Source organism: Balaenoptera acutorostrata, chromosome 1 (assembly GCF_949987535.1).
Source record: "Balaenoptera acutorostrata chromosome 1, mBalAcu1.1, whole genome shotgun sequence".
Classification (NCBI taxonomy): domain Eukaryota; kingdom Metazoa; phylum Chordata; class Mammalia; order Artiodactyla; family Balaenopteridae; genus Balaenoptera; species Balaenoptera acutorostrata.
Window position 1 is genome coordinate 60,353,728 of NC_080064.1, and position 17,533 is coordinate 60,371,260.

General features: G+C 37.5%; 1 non-coding gene across 1 annotated transcript; it reads left to right on the forward strand.

Moving 5' to 3' along the window:
* Positions 1 to 1,365: 1,365 nt before the first annotated feature.
* LOC114238021 (U2 spliceosomal RNA) lies at positions 1,366 to 1,550 on the forward strand. The gene has a single exon (XR_003623460.2). It is a non-coding gene; the product is annotated as a U2 spliceosomal RNA (small nuclear RNA).
* Positions 1,551 to 17,533: the final 15,983 nt, after the last annotated feature.

Sequence of the window (17,533 nt, forward strand, 5' to 3'; positions counted from 1 at the left end):
CACTCTGGATGTTTTTGTAGGTCTCCTATATCAGCTTAAGGAAGTGCCTGTATTTATTTTTTATGTTTTTTGCTCTATTTTTTTGGGTCCTGAATGAATGTTTTTTTTTTTTAAATGACCAGTCCTTACAAATGGCCAGAACCGAGGCCATACCCAGCTCTCTTATTATCTCTGCCGTCGCATTCCCTACCTTGCTCCCACCCACCACCCCAGGCACGCGTGACACTGCAGAAGGCGTGTCTACTTCAGTGCTTTCATTTGTTGGATCCTCTACCCTTTTCCCAAAATGTCTACAAGCGTTACACTTTCCTCCTTCATTTTGGGGTTATTACTAGAAAGCCCCCTTCTCAGTAATGCATTCCCCAGACACCCCACCTAAAACTGCAGTTCTCACCCTCACCCCTCTGACACGCCCTGTCTTCCTCACCTTATCTTTGCCGTTGGAATCTACTGGTACTGTGTTACATGCATGTTTTGACTTTTTAGTGTCTTATTAAGGAAAATTTTCCTCTTGAGTATGCTTTCACAAGTCAGTCAGCTGAGAAATTACTTTAGAGGCAAATAGGCTTGATTCTTTCTCCTCTATTAAATGCTTAGTATCATCCTAGGTAAGCTCTCTGTGTATTCTTTGTTAAAAGGGAAAAGTACTTCAAGAAACTTTCAGTAGCATCCTCATATCTCGGATTATTTATCTATGGAACTCTGCAGCAATATCTTCTGATCATGTTTTCTCCTACTAGGCACAAAGGCTGAATCATGGTTTTAATTTGTTTTTGACATTTTATCTACGAGATGACTCTAAATTATGAAAGAATACAGAAATAATTTCTTTCCCAGTTAAAAAAATGATATATAGAATAGCAAAAAGTTATTTTTTACCATGAATCAGATTGATCAGAACCATGTTTTTATGGCTACCAGGCTTCTTGAACAAAGAGATAAAATAAGCAGATTACTGAATGTTATGGTCTCAGGGCATTTGGTTTTCTTTTGGGTATCTTACAGGTGATAACAGTTGTCTTTCACTTAAAATGGAGAAAAGGTGTTGAATTTTCATTTATTTGTGAGATGGTTGTATTGTAGTAGACAAAGGCACACATAATGGCTTTGTGTGGCCATTGGGTTGTTGTTGGTAGTTTGACTACAGGAGAAAGGACTGGTTGAATCTTAAGCAGACAAGTTTCAGACTGTGGCCAGTACTGCAGACTGGCTTGTGAACTCTCTTCCAAACCACTCCATTTGCTAAAGGACTTCTCAGCATGGTCAGGACTAGACAAGTGAGGAGTCCAGTCCCCCATATTTAAGAATGCATTCACTCTAAGGCTTGTGCAAGTACAGGATTGGCACCTTAGAATGAGTGCCATCATCGCTTCTCAGCCTTTTGGCTAAGATCAAGTGTAGAATGAGTGCCATCTTTTTTTTAAAAAATTATTTATTTATTTATTTATATTTATAACTGTGTTGGGTCTTCGTTTCTGTGTGAGGGCTTTCTCTAGTTGTGGCAAGGGGGGGGCCACTCTTCATCGCGGTGTGCGGGCCTCTCACTATCGCGGCCTCTCTAGTTGCGGAGCACAAGCTCCAGATGCGCAGGCTCAGTAATTGTGGCTCACGGGCGCAGTTGCTCCGCGGCATGTGGGATCTTCCCAGACCAGGGCTCGAACCCATGTCCCCTGCATTGGCAGGCAGACTCTCAACCACTGCGCCACCAGGGAAGCCCAATGAGTGCCATCTTAAACTCTGTGCCCTGGATGTCTCTCTTGCTTCACCCTAGTCTCAATACTGCTTTCCAAACTCCCTGACAGCTCAGTCCCACCTATGACCTAGCTACTGATAAGCCAACATACACCCTTGTGAGATTTGGAAGTAACAAGTGATACACAGTCCCCCTCCTGGGAATTCTTCTGTTTCTACTGGCCCACAAGGAGGAAGAGTGTCAATTTTCCTTATTAGCTTTATCAGAGGTTCCATTAGCTGTTCCCCACATTTGCAGGCATTTAGAAGGAGAAGGCAAGGAGGCTGCAGAACATCCATTTTACTGGCATGAAACATATTTGCGATAATGTGCTCCTGAAGCTAGTAGTTGGCGTGGTTCTCATTTATTTCACAACTAGAGCTGAGGTGGTTGGGCCTTAGAGCTGAGAGTTTGGTGAGAACCTCTTGACCTTCAGACTTGAGAAGAGCTGGATTGATCCTGGAGCGAGGAGTTAGAGGAACAGCTCCCTGACTCCTAAGCATCCTGAGTAGAAGGCAGCAGCGCCCCTAGTGGCCATTCTATGACGGTGTTCTGGAAGTAATCTTCCATCCTCAGTCTGTAGCTGGTCCTCTAACCCTTCCAACAATGTTCTTAGTGCATCACTTATTTTCTGCTTATCTGATACTTGCAACAGACCCTTGACTGATATGAACAGAGAATAAATGTTTTATTATAAAGGAAAAGAAAGACTGAAATAAGTTTTCTGGTATAACACCAGGATTGACTATAAATAAATGTTTACTCAGGAAATATTGTATGTATATATTTATTTTTAATCATTCACCATGTTAAATATATGGATAATAGTTTGAACTGATAGGGAAAGAATTCACTTTGAGTCATGCTGATCAATTAATTAATAATTACGTGTCAAGCATGTGATTAGAACTTTAGCGTTTGAGAGATAAGAGATACAAAAATGACAAAACGTATTTCCTAAAAAAAACTGTAATTCTTGTCATTTTTAAGAAAATAAAGAAATTGCAAATGATACAAACATGACTGCCCTCCAAGAAGGCAAAGAAGTATCTGTAAGGTCTAATATATCATGATTCAGAGTGTTCATATTCAATGTTATCTAATTGAATATATTAATAATTATAAAGAAAGAGTTCATCAATTGAGAGTGACCAGGGATTGGTCTGCCACAGCAGAATAATAAAGGAAGAGTCCCAAAGGCAAGATTGTCCACTTCACTGAAACACTGGCCACCAGGGAGGAGCCTCAGTAAAGCGCCGTATAGTACTCCTAACTTCTATCCCATTGGAAAGACCATTCTCATTATCACAAATTATTCTCATTATCTTGACAAATTATCTTAGCTTGATTCCAATTCTTCCAATGCCTCTTACTGTATTTTCATGCCCACCAAGTGATATTCTAATTATGTTCTAGAGGAAATGGAATGACAATGTTTACCTACTGTTTTCTTACAGTAGTTATACTTCTCATAACAAGCTATTCTATTGGTATTCTTGCTCTATTCATCACTTTTAAACTCACTTTATGGGGATCTGTTGCTACAAAATATATTACTTCTTGATAGCTTTATAAAACTAAGTTTGGAGACTGTAAACACTGAGGGTAACAGCCTGGACTACAGAAAATTTACAAATGCCAACCTCTGATGCCTCTCCTCAGATAATGAATGCACCTTTCCACAGGAAACAGGCACAAACCAGATATTACAAGACCACAAGCAGAGTTAAAAGATTTTGTTTGCTTGTTTGTTTTTGTTTTTGTTTCTTACAACAACTTTTACTTTTCCAGGAGCATAAGAAAGTGATTCCTGGAGTTCCTGTTCTACTTATTCACCCATTTCATCTGAACTTCTGGAGTTTTAAAGCTATGTCCAAACTCCTTTATTTTCTTGTAAAAGTATATTGAAATCTAATGCAAATTATTCATGCTATCTTAAGGTAGGATATCCATGCTATATTATATTTGCTATAGAATTTATTATTCTAGATTTAAGCTCCTGAATGCTTCCCTGTGGTAGCTTTAACATTAAATCATGAATACTTTAAAATGAAATTTAATTTAAACTTAACACATGTCATATTTCTTTTTAAGCACACACGGCTTCATGAATAGTAAGTGGTTTATAAATGTTCCTTGATAGTGATGAAACAAAGTTATTTTAAGAATAATATATAAATTATGTCTTTTCATTATTTTCTTCTGTAGCCAAATTTGAGGAAAATTAATAATATTCTACATCATTTAATCTCTTTATCTCTTTTAAAAATTGACCAGGATAATTTTGATTTGATTTTGAATTGAATTATGACTTAGAGTTTGTAGACAAACATTTCACCAGCCCTGTAGAATATGACTAATCCCAGACCCTTTATTTAGAACAAATTATCATCCTAGTCTTCAAATTTCTGATCCAATAGTAACATCTCTAAGCTTTTGTTATGGTTGGTAAAAAGTGCTTTTTTTTCCATTATCGATTTGGCTTTAGCTTGACAAGCAAACTTGTTAGGTAGGCTGGAGTAGGGTTATTCATTATTTCTATCATGCAGTTGTAGAAAATGAGGCTTAGAGGAGATACTGGATTGATTAAAGTCACCCAGTTACTTAGTAATAGACCCAATTATGAATTGAGGGTTTTTTCCCTCTTAAATCAACTTTACTTAGGTATAATTTATAAACAATACAATTAGTTCATTTGAAGTATACAATTTGGTGATTTTTGAAAATTTCATACCCCCATGAAACACCGCAATCAAGATACACAACACTGACATCAGCCCAGTAAGTTCTCAGTGCTTCTTTGCAATCAATTCCCCATCACAACCAGGCATGGCCCTAGGCAATCTCTGATATGTTTTTAGGCCCTAGAGATTGCTTTTGCTTTTTCTAAAATTCACATAAATGAAATTATGCAGTATGTACATTTTTGTGTCTAGCTTCTTTTGCTAAACTTGAATTTGAGATTCATTCATGTTGCTGTGTGTATCATTATGAACTGAGATCTTTGAATGCTAGGTAATTATTATTCCCAAGGGACTGTCTTATAATGCTTCTTCACTTCATCCCAGCTTTAAATAGTCTTAGTTTTTCATTCAACTGGGCTATTAAAATCACCTCCTCACAAATTTGTCTCCACCCTATCAGCCATACTGTTTAAGAGAACTCTTTCCAAAATACAACTCTTTCAGATTCCTTTGCTTACAGCAGTAGTCCTCACGATATTTCATGGAAACTAAAGGGGTGATGAGAGCAAGTTGGGCCAGCTCTGTCTGCTTCCTACTCAACCCTCTGCCTTCAGCCAGAGCAAGCCAATATTTTACCTCTTTTATATATTGGATTTGCACATAAGTTTTTAATTGAAGTGAAAAAAAGTTCTGTGCTTTAAAATTCTGTTAGTAGCTAATCTACAGAATAAATCCATCCTCCGGCCATTCACTGCCCCTCCAATATGTGTCTCATCCTGAATCCCCCCTTCAATCATTTTTCTTCCACCCACAGGTATTATCTGTTTTCAGACCACACACTGTGCCCATAACTCATCAGGCTCTTTAACTCTCAAGCCTTTGCTCCAGCTGTTCCATTTGTCTGGGGAGTTTTCTACTCTCAATTTTGACCCATCCAGCAAACACACATTTATCACTCAAGACTTTAAGCTCTAGGTGCACCTTATTCATAAGGTTTCTCTGACTTCATCTCCTAATATGCGACCTACTTGTGACACCACAATTCCCTAAACTTATCACAAATACTGTGCTAAGAAAGTAGTTTTTCCTACACATGCCTATTTTCCAGTAATTATTTCTTACCCGTTATACATATTTACCTTGGAAGTAACCATTTTATACAACTTTGACATGACCCAGTGGCCCCAGTTCATTGATATGGAGTGATTCATGACCCAGCTTAGGCCAATCAGAGCCTCTTCCCCACTTGCTGCCACTTGGACAGTCCATTAGTTCAGGATGGGCATATTGTCCAGAATGGGCCACTCATAGCTCACAGTTCCCATTTTTTCTTAAGCTAGTTCAAGCTGAGACTTTGTTATTTGTGACCAAAAAAAAAAAAACCCTCCTAAAAACATACAAAAACTGAAGTGCATTTATTTGTTTTTTTCAAATCTGCATTTTTTTTTTCCTTGACTGCATTCGTGGTCTTTATATCTCTAGCCCAGTGCCTGGTACAAAATAGATACTTAATAAATGTTTAAGGAGTGAATGAACAAAAAGATGGGTGAAGAAAAGGTACCTGTAGAATATAATAATCAAGATGAATTTATTAGCTTGAATAATCAAGCTAATTTATTTAGTAATTGAAACTAAAAGCAACTAGACATAAAATGCACAGAAAAACTGATGGAATTTAACATAAAGAATATTACAAAATAAAGGTACAAACAAGTGGCTAGAGAAAGATCAGATCAGAGAACAAAGTTCAAGATTTTGAAATTTCAAACTGCCATAGGGTCTGACACTTAAATCTTGCAGAGACACCTTCTTTAATTAAACAATTTTCATATATTACAATTGCAGATAGTAGTCTCGAGGAAGCCCCAAGAGAATGAACAGAAATCATGGATGTAAGCATATTCAGAGCTGGGAAGACAGTGGGAAAATCACACCATCAGCCTTTGTTCCTTAACATAAACAGGTGAGGTATGCATGTTCATTCCTTTCTGGTTAGTAAGTAATAGAACCCTGGTTAACATGCCATGGCATCTTCAGAAGGAAATGATTTAAGAGAAATAATAAAGATCACTTGAATTCTAGACTTTATATGTTATTAAAGCATCCATATAAATAACAATATGTAGAATGAATTTTCTTTATTTTACCACGAATCTTTACTGAGTGCATGAAGAGTACCAGATACTGAGTATTCCAAATCAATACAACAAAGACCTTGTCCTTGAAAACAGAGCAATTACATGGGGGACATAAACAGAGAAAGAAATTTATGACACAACATGGTAAAGTGCTGTAAAATGGTATGAATAAAGTGCAGCAGAGATAACCTTACACCCCACCAAAAAAGATTGTTGAAGAGCTTAGTAAAAAAATTAAAGAATATGACCTATCCTGAAAGTACAAGTTTTGACCACTATTCACATCTCTTCTGCTAAGTGTAGCAAGTTTTATTGGCTCTTCCCCACACCCATATTTCATTGAGTAATATATCTACTAAGGAGTGTTGAAGAGAAAGGGCAATTTGCTAAATAGAATAGAATCAGATTGGGGGAATTACTTAGGTCCTATTATTTATTGCCAGCATAAATATTCTTGTGCTTGATTATCTACAAGGTACTTATTCTTATGAGCTTAAAAAAATAAGGATAATTGATAATTCTCTCCTCACATATGTGAGATACACTGATATTATGTATAGGTGGGATTGACCCTACAGTAGAGGAGGATGGGTGACTATTGATTTGATTTGAGGAATACAGGGTCTTACCTGCTTAAAAATATTACCTTCCCTCTGGGCTGCCTTTGCATGAATTTCTTATGAAGTGAGTTATATTTTTTGACTGAGACATTTCCTTCAGAAGGTCACTCAGACCATGCATATGAGCTGACTGGAAAAGGCATGCTAGCAATGGCTACGGTGCTAATGTGTCAATAAGTGTCCCAGCCCAAGAAGGATATGAAGGAATAGGTCACAAAATTGTTGAGTTTTGCTGGAAAAGAGGAAAATAAGAGGGTCTTGAATATGAGAAGCCATTCAAGAATGGCAGATTCAGTAAAAAACAAAAACAAAAGCATTTCAGTTGGAACAAAAGAAGGAAATCAAGCTCAGAAGAACAGATGCACAAACTATTCAGACTAAAAAGAACACATTTTGTTTACTTCACTATTTTTATTGTATGCATTACCTTTATAACCAATGTAATTTATGCATCTTTAGTGTATATATATATATACATATATATATATATATATATATATAGAGAGAGAGAGAGAGAGAGAGAGAGAGAGAGAGAGCAAGAAAGAGCAAGAGAGTGCTTTTTTAAAGTAAATCTGTACATTTATTTGAGATATTGCTATTGAATCCCTACATGTGCCAGACTGTATTGCAGGACCTGGAGATATGATAGTGGTAAGAATGACCCAGGTCCTTGTATGTTAAACATCCTATGGTCTATTGGAAGACACAGGCAAATATAGTAAAATATCTTCTATGATAGGAAATATACTGGAACTATGGGAGCATTAAGGAGAACTTAAGTCTAATGTGAGGGGTTAAGAAGAGCTTCCAAAACAGTGATTTCTAAGCTGAGCTATAGAGCATGGGCAAGAATAAGCTGCGTTAGCCCAGGAGAAGGAGAAGGAAGGGAGAAGGCAGAAAGAGCAACATGTGTAAACACTTAGCAAGAAGAAAGAGAATATCAAATTCAGGGATCTGAGACATTTTTGTGGCTAAAGTTCAGAGCGTGAAGAGGGAATATTAAAACATGAGTGTATTAGGATTCTTTTGGAGCAAGATAGACACATTGTTTCTAGCTTAAACGAGTAAAAGAATGATTATATTTATAAGCCTAATGTGATATCTCATGAACCCACATGTCAAGGAACTCTTTGGTCCCAAGAAAGGAGTGAATTCAGAACTATAATGGTATTAGGATTCCCTTTTTATCATTTGTCTTTGCTCAACTCTCTGGGTTGGCTTCATTCTCCATGCTCACTGCTGACACTGTCTCTAATTGATAGGCTATAATTTTGTCTTTCTTTGCTTTTCATAGTGGATACTCATGAAATTTTTGCTTAGTCCCTGACATTATACTGAAAGAACTCCTTATACAGTTGTCGTGGTGGTCCCCAGTAGTCACTTTGTATCTGATTGATTGATAAAGAAATAAGTAGTCGGCTCAAGATAAGGCAATAAGAACATTTTCCTGGCTAGTCTCTTGCATGGAGATAATTTAAGCTTGGTTGATACAAGGTCAACATACCACCATGATGACTGTAGAAGGATCTCTTTCAGGATAAGGCAAGGGGCTAAGCAAATACCTCTGTAGGTATACATTACAAGATAGTAGAGTATTGAGGAATTTGGACTTTAGTATATAAAAATATGAGCTCATCAAAGGGCTGAAATTCTTCAGTTGATTAAAGCACAAATATTTCTTGAACTAGAATTTCCGTTTGCTTGCAAGCTGTCAGGAGAAAATTCACTACCAAAGCATGATGCATTTCTTACACAGATGAGTCCCTTTGATGCATGTGAATTTCTGCAGGTCTGAAGACTTGAACAACTCTCATGAAGGACCACATTTGTCTCCCCAGAGCTCCCCATGATTTCATGATTCTTTAGACTCAAAGTAAGATAGAAGAAGTAGTGGGTGGTAGCAGATGTTGTTCAAGAATTTCCTTCACTTTTGGCATTTTGTTTTCTGATCAAATGAGATTTTCCTGTATTTACTTTGGATACAGTCCTGCCACTTTCTCCCAAACCCCATCATCTGCATTTAACAGGCTGTGTACAGTAGAAATACTGATCCTTGTCATATGACAGATCACATGTCATATGAACAGTGCAGTATGGTGACAGGCAAACAAGTAAATGCTTTGACAAAGCATGGAATGGCACAGACTATCTGGGTAGCCCTTCTTTATCCCTATTGGCATGTTTTAGAAAAATGGTTTTAAAAACTCCTGGATCTTGCCATACTGAGAGTGAAGCAGTCTTGCAGAGATGTTGTTCCTTGTATTATTCAAGAAGAATAACAGCTGTCTTTTATTTTTTAAGTACATATGTATCCCAAGTGCTTTATGTAATCATACATTAATATGACTCTTTCTTACTCAGATTTGGTTGAGATCCCAACCAAACACATGCATGAACACACGTACACACCCACAGATACACACAGCCAGTACTTGTTCCAATTACTACTGGGTGACCTCCTAAGCCAAAACTTAGAAGCATAAGACAACCATTTTATTATGCTCACAGATTCTGTGGGTCAGAAATACATATACAACATATGATCACTCAACTGACTCCAGGGTTGGGGGTGACTCAAAAACTGTGAGCCAAAATCTTCTAAAGGCTCTTTCACACACATGTCTGACACTTGGGCTGGGAGGACTCAAATAGTAGAACTAAAAACTGAAATTGCTGAGCGTGCCCTCTCTAGGTGGCCTCACAGCATGGCTGCCTCAGGGGATTTGGACTACTTACATGGAGGCTCAGCGATTCCAATGTAAGTGTTTCAACAAGCAAGGCAGAAGCTACATCATCTTTTATGACACAGCATCAAAAGTCACACAGTGTTACTTTCCCCATATTCTATTGATCAAAGCCTGCATGCATTCAACAGGAGGAGACATAGACCCTCCTTTCAATGGGCATCAAAATTTTGGGGGTCATGTTTTCAAAAAGCCAAGGCGTCAGATTGCCTAGGCATGGCATGCTTAAAATTGTAAAAATGGTATTGAAATTCTTAGCTCACCACCCTTTTGGGGGATAAATAACATATGTGAGGAATTAGCAAACATCAGGATTGCTTTGGAAAAATTGTCAGTATGTCCTATATTCCACTTCTTGATGTCAACCAAGGTGAAAAACAGGGCATGGGAGGAGATTACTTTGCTCTTGCCTGAGAGGAAGAGATTCTTTAAGAATTTGGAGAATCTGGTATGCAACTCCTGCAATTTGAAGGATGCAGTGACTACTATCTGATTCATGCCTAAGACGTCTAAAGGCTAGCAGCTTTGACTAGCTGAAGTAGCCTATAGCAGCAGAATAAAAAAGTCTTCACTGAAAGCAAGCCAAACTTTCAGTTTTCCCGTGTGATTTCCATGTGTCAGAAAGAGGATAGCCATGAATTGTCCTGAAAATGACTCTATGTCAATCTGCTTCCTCCAAAGACTAAGGCGACCTTGATACAAAGAAGCTAGAAGCAAAAGCTAGAGGGGAATGGGTGTGGCCAGCTGGAGATTGTCACATGCACCAACGAGCTAAAATCAAAGATCCATAGAAGTGACAAAGGAAATAAGTAAACGGCTTTGGACATCCACCACATCTAGTGGATGTCACTGAAACATTAAAAGTACAAGTAAGACCTCCTTTGTTCCATACCCTTCTTACCTTCTATTGTGTCACAAAACAACTACCTGGCATTGGAAGATGTGAAGTGAAAATAAGAATGTAAGCATTCCCAGCCTATCCCCACTAGAGGATAAAGGGAAAGAAAAGTTTTTAATTGAATGAGAATTCAGTGTTTCAAATGTTTATGGACTGTTCTGTTATTAAAACCTGGGAAAAGAAAATATCCTTTGAATACCTGATGATGACTGTTTTATGATATCTGTTGAAATTTTATGCAGGATTGGAGATAAACAAACTCCAGAAAATAAGGTAGTTTGTAGGAGCAATTGTTGGGAGATAAGCATGCAGCATGCTTGCTTTCTAACTTTTTCAAGTATTTCATTAAGCTTCATTCATATATTTTAAATTTTATTTAACTCTCATAATAAATCTAATAAGGTAGGAAATATTATTCCTTGAAGCAGACAAAAGGTGACCATAAACTCTCTGACCTTTCTTTCAACAAGAGATGGAGTCTGTGTCCTCACCTTGAATGTAGGTTGTCTCTGTGATTTCTAAGACGAAAAATCACAGCAGAAGTGGTGCTCTAGCAGTTTCTAAGACTGAGGCCTTAAGAAACTGATGAGGGCTTCCATTTCCTTTCCCTTAAAACCTCTCTCTAGAACCCTAAACCACAATGAAGAAGTCGAATTACCCTGAGGGTATCATGTTACAGCGCCCACATGTAGGTGCTCCAATCATCTAAGCTTAGCTGAGTCCAAACATCCCCCACACAAGGTGCCAGACAAGGGGGTGAAGCCATTTAGGACCCTTCCAGGCCAGACAATCTCCCAAATGAATAACACATGGGCGACCTCAGCCAACACTTCATGGAGCAGAGAAACTGTCCAGGTGAACCATGCCCAAATTAGTGATTCTCAATAACATGAGGTGTAATGAAATATTATCCCTTAAAGCCACTGAGTTTTAGAGTAATTTGTACACAGCGATAAATAGCCAGAATATCCCCATTTTATAGATGAGGAGACTGAGGCTCAGAAAGGTCAAGATTTTTCCCAAAAAACATATTTAACAAATGGTAAAAAAACATTCAAATTTTAGATTGTTTTAGACTCCAAATTCTTTTCACTATACCATGCTACCTCAAAGCCAACTGCTGGATTGACTAGCAAATATTTATTTTATGTCACTCCTTATTTATTCTACATATAGAAACAGCAACAATAAGAACAAAGTAGAATTATTACATCTAGGAAATTAGGATGGACTTCAAGTACTATTCGGGCTATATTTTCTTTTTAAAGCTTAATACTGATCCATTGCATTAATCTATTTTATTGGTCAGTTTACCTGACAGATAATTCTGCTGCTTTGTGTAATTGGTGTAATTGTACCTAATTTGCTGGTACAACATAAGTCCTTCTCATTTATCTATTAACTGTATATTCCCTTGAAGAAATTTTGTACATATGCATATATGCATATATACAATCACTAATTTATTCATTTATTCATCCATCCATTCATTTGCTTCTCCCTTGATGCTTAATTTTTCATGGCTATAGGACTGGTTTCCATAATTAGATAAAAACTAAGGAACAGACATAGGGTTTTACATTTTTTTCCAACCCTCAGATTTTAATGTGTGATGCACAGAACGGCCCAAGTTGGATTTCAGGAATTTTTAACACTCTTAAATTTTATGCAAAATGTATTAATTTTCAGATATGCATTTTTTAACATCTTTATTGGAGTATAATTGCTTTACAATGGTGTGTTCGTTTCTGCTTTATAACAAAGTGAATCAGCTATAAATATACATATACATATATCCCCATATCTCCTCCCTCTTGCGTCTCCCTCCCACCCTCCCTATCCCACCCCTCTAGGTGGTCACAAAGCACCGAGCTGATCTAAAGAGCTCAAAACTTTTATACATTCTCAAATCTAATTTTTTAAAAAATTTAAGACTCACTGCTCTTGAGCACTTGGCAGAGTTGGGGGCTAGTAGTAAATTCACAGTATATCTTGGTGATTTACCTTCTGGTTTAGAACAAGATCTCCCCTTAATATTCATGAAACTAACAGCAAATGTGTGACATTGGGACTCTACTAGACTAAATTCAAATTCAAATTTTAGGGGCTTCCCTGGTGGCATAGTGGTTGAGAGTCTTCCTGCCAGTGCAGGGGACACGGGTTCGAGCCCTGGTCTGGGAAGATCCCACATGCCGTGGAGCAACTGGGCCCATGAGCCACAATTACTGAGCCTGCGTGTCTGGAGCCTGTGCTCCGCAACAAGAGAGGCCACAATAGTGAGAGGCCCGCGCACCGTAATGAAGAGTGGCCCCCGCTTGCCACAACTAGAGGAAGCCCTCGCACAGAAACGAAGACCCAACACGGCCATAAATTAAGATAAATAAATAAATAATTAATTTTTTTAAATATTCAAATTTTAGAAAAAGAAAAATAATAAATATACAGCTATAAAATACTAGCAAAGTCTAAAGGAGAAATAGAAAAATAAAATATAAATTCATACATGATTTCTTCACTCAGAGGTAACCCTGTTAACTTTTTACAGAATATTTTGTAAGTCTCTTTCACATCCTCTATATATACAGTTTACAAAAATATACTTATATTTTGAACCCTACTATATTACTCTTTTTAATTTTTGTTTTCTGAGGCATTCACTTTATTGTCACTCTAAAGCCAAAATTTATATCTTAATAAAAAAGTCAGGCATTAGGATCAGTCCCTCTTTACTGATCTTTCCCAACACCTATGGCTAGTGACCTGGGTTCCACCTCACCCAGACACTGAGGTAATAATAGGGAGACTGAATGAGATACCAGGAGTTCTATACCTTCTGTGGAATGTGAGTGTGTAAATAACCTGCTTCTCCTCCATCCAATTGACTAAGTGGCTGTGGAAAATGTAATTTCTGAGTCTCCGAGAAAGGACTAAGCAAGAACTTCCTTACCCTTTGTGGCAAATTTATCTGCCTAGTCTAACTCTCTGATAAAGACATACATACATGCCTACAATACATACATACATACTTACATACATTTATTTTTTCCTGAATTACTTCTACCTAAATCCAAAGCTGAATGGAAGATGCCTGACCTGCTGATGAGTGGCTGCCAGTTTTGACTTCTAGAGCTGGATCCTGGTTCTGTTATCTATTACATTGCCTTAGATGATTCTCCTTAACTGTGACTTTAACATCACAACTGATGCCCTAAATCTCATTTATCTCGAAGAAGTAGGTAATGTACAGCTCCACATCACAGATAGCACATCATTTAAAAAATGACATTAACCCAAATTGTACTTGACTTCACTAAATCCCACTCCTACCCCAGGTCTTAGATCTGGACTTAGAGTTTTGAAATATTAGCCTCTTATTGAGACTCTTAGTTCATTTCTATGAGCCCATGTTGTTGCCAGTTCCTGGCATATACACTACCTCACTACCTCTAGTGAAGTTTTTAAGACTACACTGTGACCAGCATATATATGACAATTGGGGGATATTTTCAATTGGTGGGAGATTACTTGGGCATTTGTCAATATGGAAATTATTTCAAGAATATCAAGAGGTCCCTTAGTGCAATTTAGGATGGAAGCCATCCTAATTTCCTTCTTAGCCTTAGATCTTTCAAGCCTCTCTGAACTCTGTGAAGAGAGAGGATCTTAAGTATTATATCAATACTGAAAATTACCCCTCCTATTAATTACCAAAGTATGTATTTCAATTTTATGTCTCTATAAAACCTATTCTTCACTATTAAAAATATTCTTTAATTTGATGTTTCTATATTTTAGTTTATTTTTCTCCTTCTGATGCTCTACAGTATTTTAGAGTGGCTATTTGCAATTAAGGAAAAACATTCTGAAATTTTCATAAAGCTGAACAACAACCTAATACTTTTTCATGTCTACTTTGTTATACATTGGCTAGGGAGTTTTCTGGTTGCTGTTGTTGTTTTTCTTAACTATATAGTCATCCTCCCAGAGTCATTGCATCACTTAAATAATATTTATTCATTCATTCATTTATTTATATCTTCAACAAAAAAATTTTAAGTATCTACTCCATATCAGGCACTGTTCTAGACTTGGAGGATACACCAGGGAACAAAATGGACAATAATTATGCCCTCAAGATGTTGACTTGCTATATGAGGGGAATATAGATAATAAATGAGAAAAATGCTAAAGACAAAAATTAAAGCAGGAAATGAGTGTTGGTTGAAATATAACATGTGGTGGTCAAAAAAGGCTGAAATAAGAAGTGGAATTTTGAATAACACCCTCAAGGAATTGTAGCAATAAGCCAGGAGGATTCGGGAGAGAACAGTCTAGAGAGAGGGAAAAGCAAATGCCAGAAGACACTGAAAAAAAGTCATATTTTAATGTAAATTTTATAGCATTTTTTACTCATTTCTGAAAGATTATTATAGCCACTGTTAACAATGTCCAGTCAAGAGTTAACATGAAGGAGGCTTAGACCAAGGTAGTGACAGAACACATGTTGAGAAGTGCAAATATTTTGAAGGGAGACCAACAGATTCACTGACATATGGGATATGAGATATGAGAGAAAAAGAAGAGTCAAGATTAACCCCAGGGTTTTGACCTAAGTTACTGGAAAAATGCAGTAGTCATTAACAGAGATGGTAAAGACTGTGGTAGATCAGGTTCTTTAGGAATATTCAAATGATGGGTAGGTGAAAGGATGAATCAATAGAAAGATAGCAATGGATGTCAGAAAAATGAAAACATCACATGTAACCAAGGATGCACTCAAACCCAGTAGCTCATGTATATATATATATTTTTTTCTTTTATTAAATAAGCAATATACATTGAGTTACTATAATGAACTACATGTTATACTATACTTTACATACTGCCTTTGTCAGGATCCTGTCATGAAAACAACAACCATATCAGGTGTTTTATGAAAGGAATCACTTACAGTTGTTGGGAAACTGGGGGAAAAAAAACAGTGAAGTAAACTGAAAATTAGAAGCATCCATGACCAGTTTCTACCCCTAAGTCAGAGAGAATAAAACATTACAGGAACGTAAGATTAGATAAACAAATATCATGAGTCAGGGTTAGGCAGCCAAGCTAGAACTTGCAGAAAAAAAACACAGTTTTTAGGAAAAAGAAAATGCAGTAGTGGCTAGTCAAGTCAATAAGAGATATCAAATTTGCTACTGTATAGCAAGTATTGAAAAATGCTGTGTTGGTCTTTGGATGTGTCAACTTGGCTAGACGACAATCCCCAGTTATTCAATCAAATAGCCATCTACATGTTCCTGTGAAGGTATTTAGTAGATGTGATTAAAGTCCTTAATCACATCTTGAGGTTGACTTGATGTTAGGGAGATTATCCTAGATAATCTGGGTGGGCCTGATTCTTTAAGAGCTGAAGTTGCCCTGAAGAAGTAATACCATTTGTGGATAGCAGCTTCATCTCACGACCCAGAATCCCAGAGTTCAGTTTGCCCTTCCTGATGTCCTGTGCTATGAATTTTGGAGTTTCCTAACCAGCTCCCACAATCAACATGAGTCTGGCAATAAATATTTTAATATCTATCTCCTATCTTCTTCTCTGGTTGAGCCCTAACTGAGACAAGTGCTAAAAGAGAAGACAAGGGAAAGGATGTCTATAGCAAGTGAGAAGTCAGTGAGAGGGAGAGTAGGTAAGGGAACAGAGGAATGGAGTGGAGGCAACAATAATCAGGTGAAACCTTGACACATGAAGCAACTTTTGCCTCCACTATGGGACTTTTATCTTTTCTACTTGGGCATTAGTCCATCCTCAAGCATGACTTAACTTGGGAATATGAGGTAGAAATGCTTGGTTAATACTCCTCATATGAAATCAGAGAGAAGGGGAGCTATGGCTGGTGGTAGATTGTTATGCTCAAGGCCCCCAATGAATTACATCTGGTATTCACACCCTCATTTAGTCCCCTTGGACATTGATGCAGGGCTTGGCCACATAATTTAGTTTTGTCCAATAGGATAAATTGAATGCCATACATGCTTGATCGTCATTGAGGATTGCACTCTTGTAATAGTGCCTGAAACTGCACGTGAAGAAACCCAGTCTAGTGTCCTTGAAGATGAATCCCTACAAGGAAAAAGAGGCCCAGCTTTCCAGCCCTCCCTGCGGGATGCCCAGTCCCCCTGCAAACCCACCAGCTGAATGTAATTGCATGAATGAACCCACACTGGAAAAATCACCCAGCTAACCTACAAAACCTTGAACAGGTAAAAGTTGTTGTTTTTAATAGATCTTTATTGGAGTATAATTGCTTCACAATACTGTGTTAGTTTCTGTTGCACAACAAAGTGAATCAGCCATATGCATACATATGTCCCCATATCCCCTCCCTCTAAAGCCTCCTTCCCATCCTCCCTATCCCACCCCTCTAGGTCATTGAAAAGCACTGAGCCGATCTCCCTGTGCTATGCTGCTGCTTCCCACCAGCCAACTATTTTACATTTGGTAGTGTATATATGTCGATGCTACTCTCACTTTGCCCCAGCTTCGCCCTCCCACCCCATGTCATCAAGTCCATTCTCTATGTCTACCTTTTTATTCCTGCCCTGCAACTAGGTTCGTCAGTACCATTTTCTTTTTTTAGATTCCATATATATGCATTAGTATATGATATTTGTTTTTCTTTCTTACTTCAGTCTCTATGACAGACTCTAGGTCCATCCACC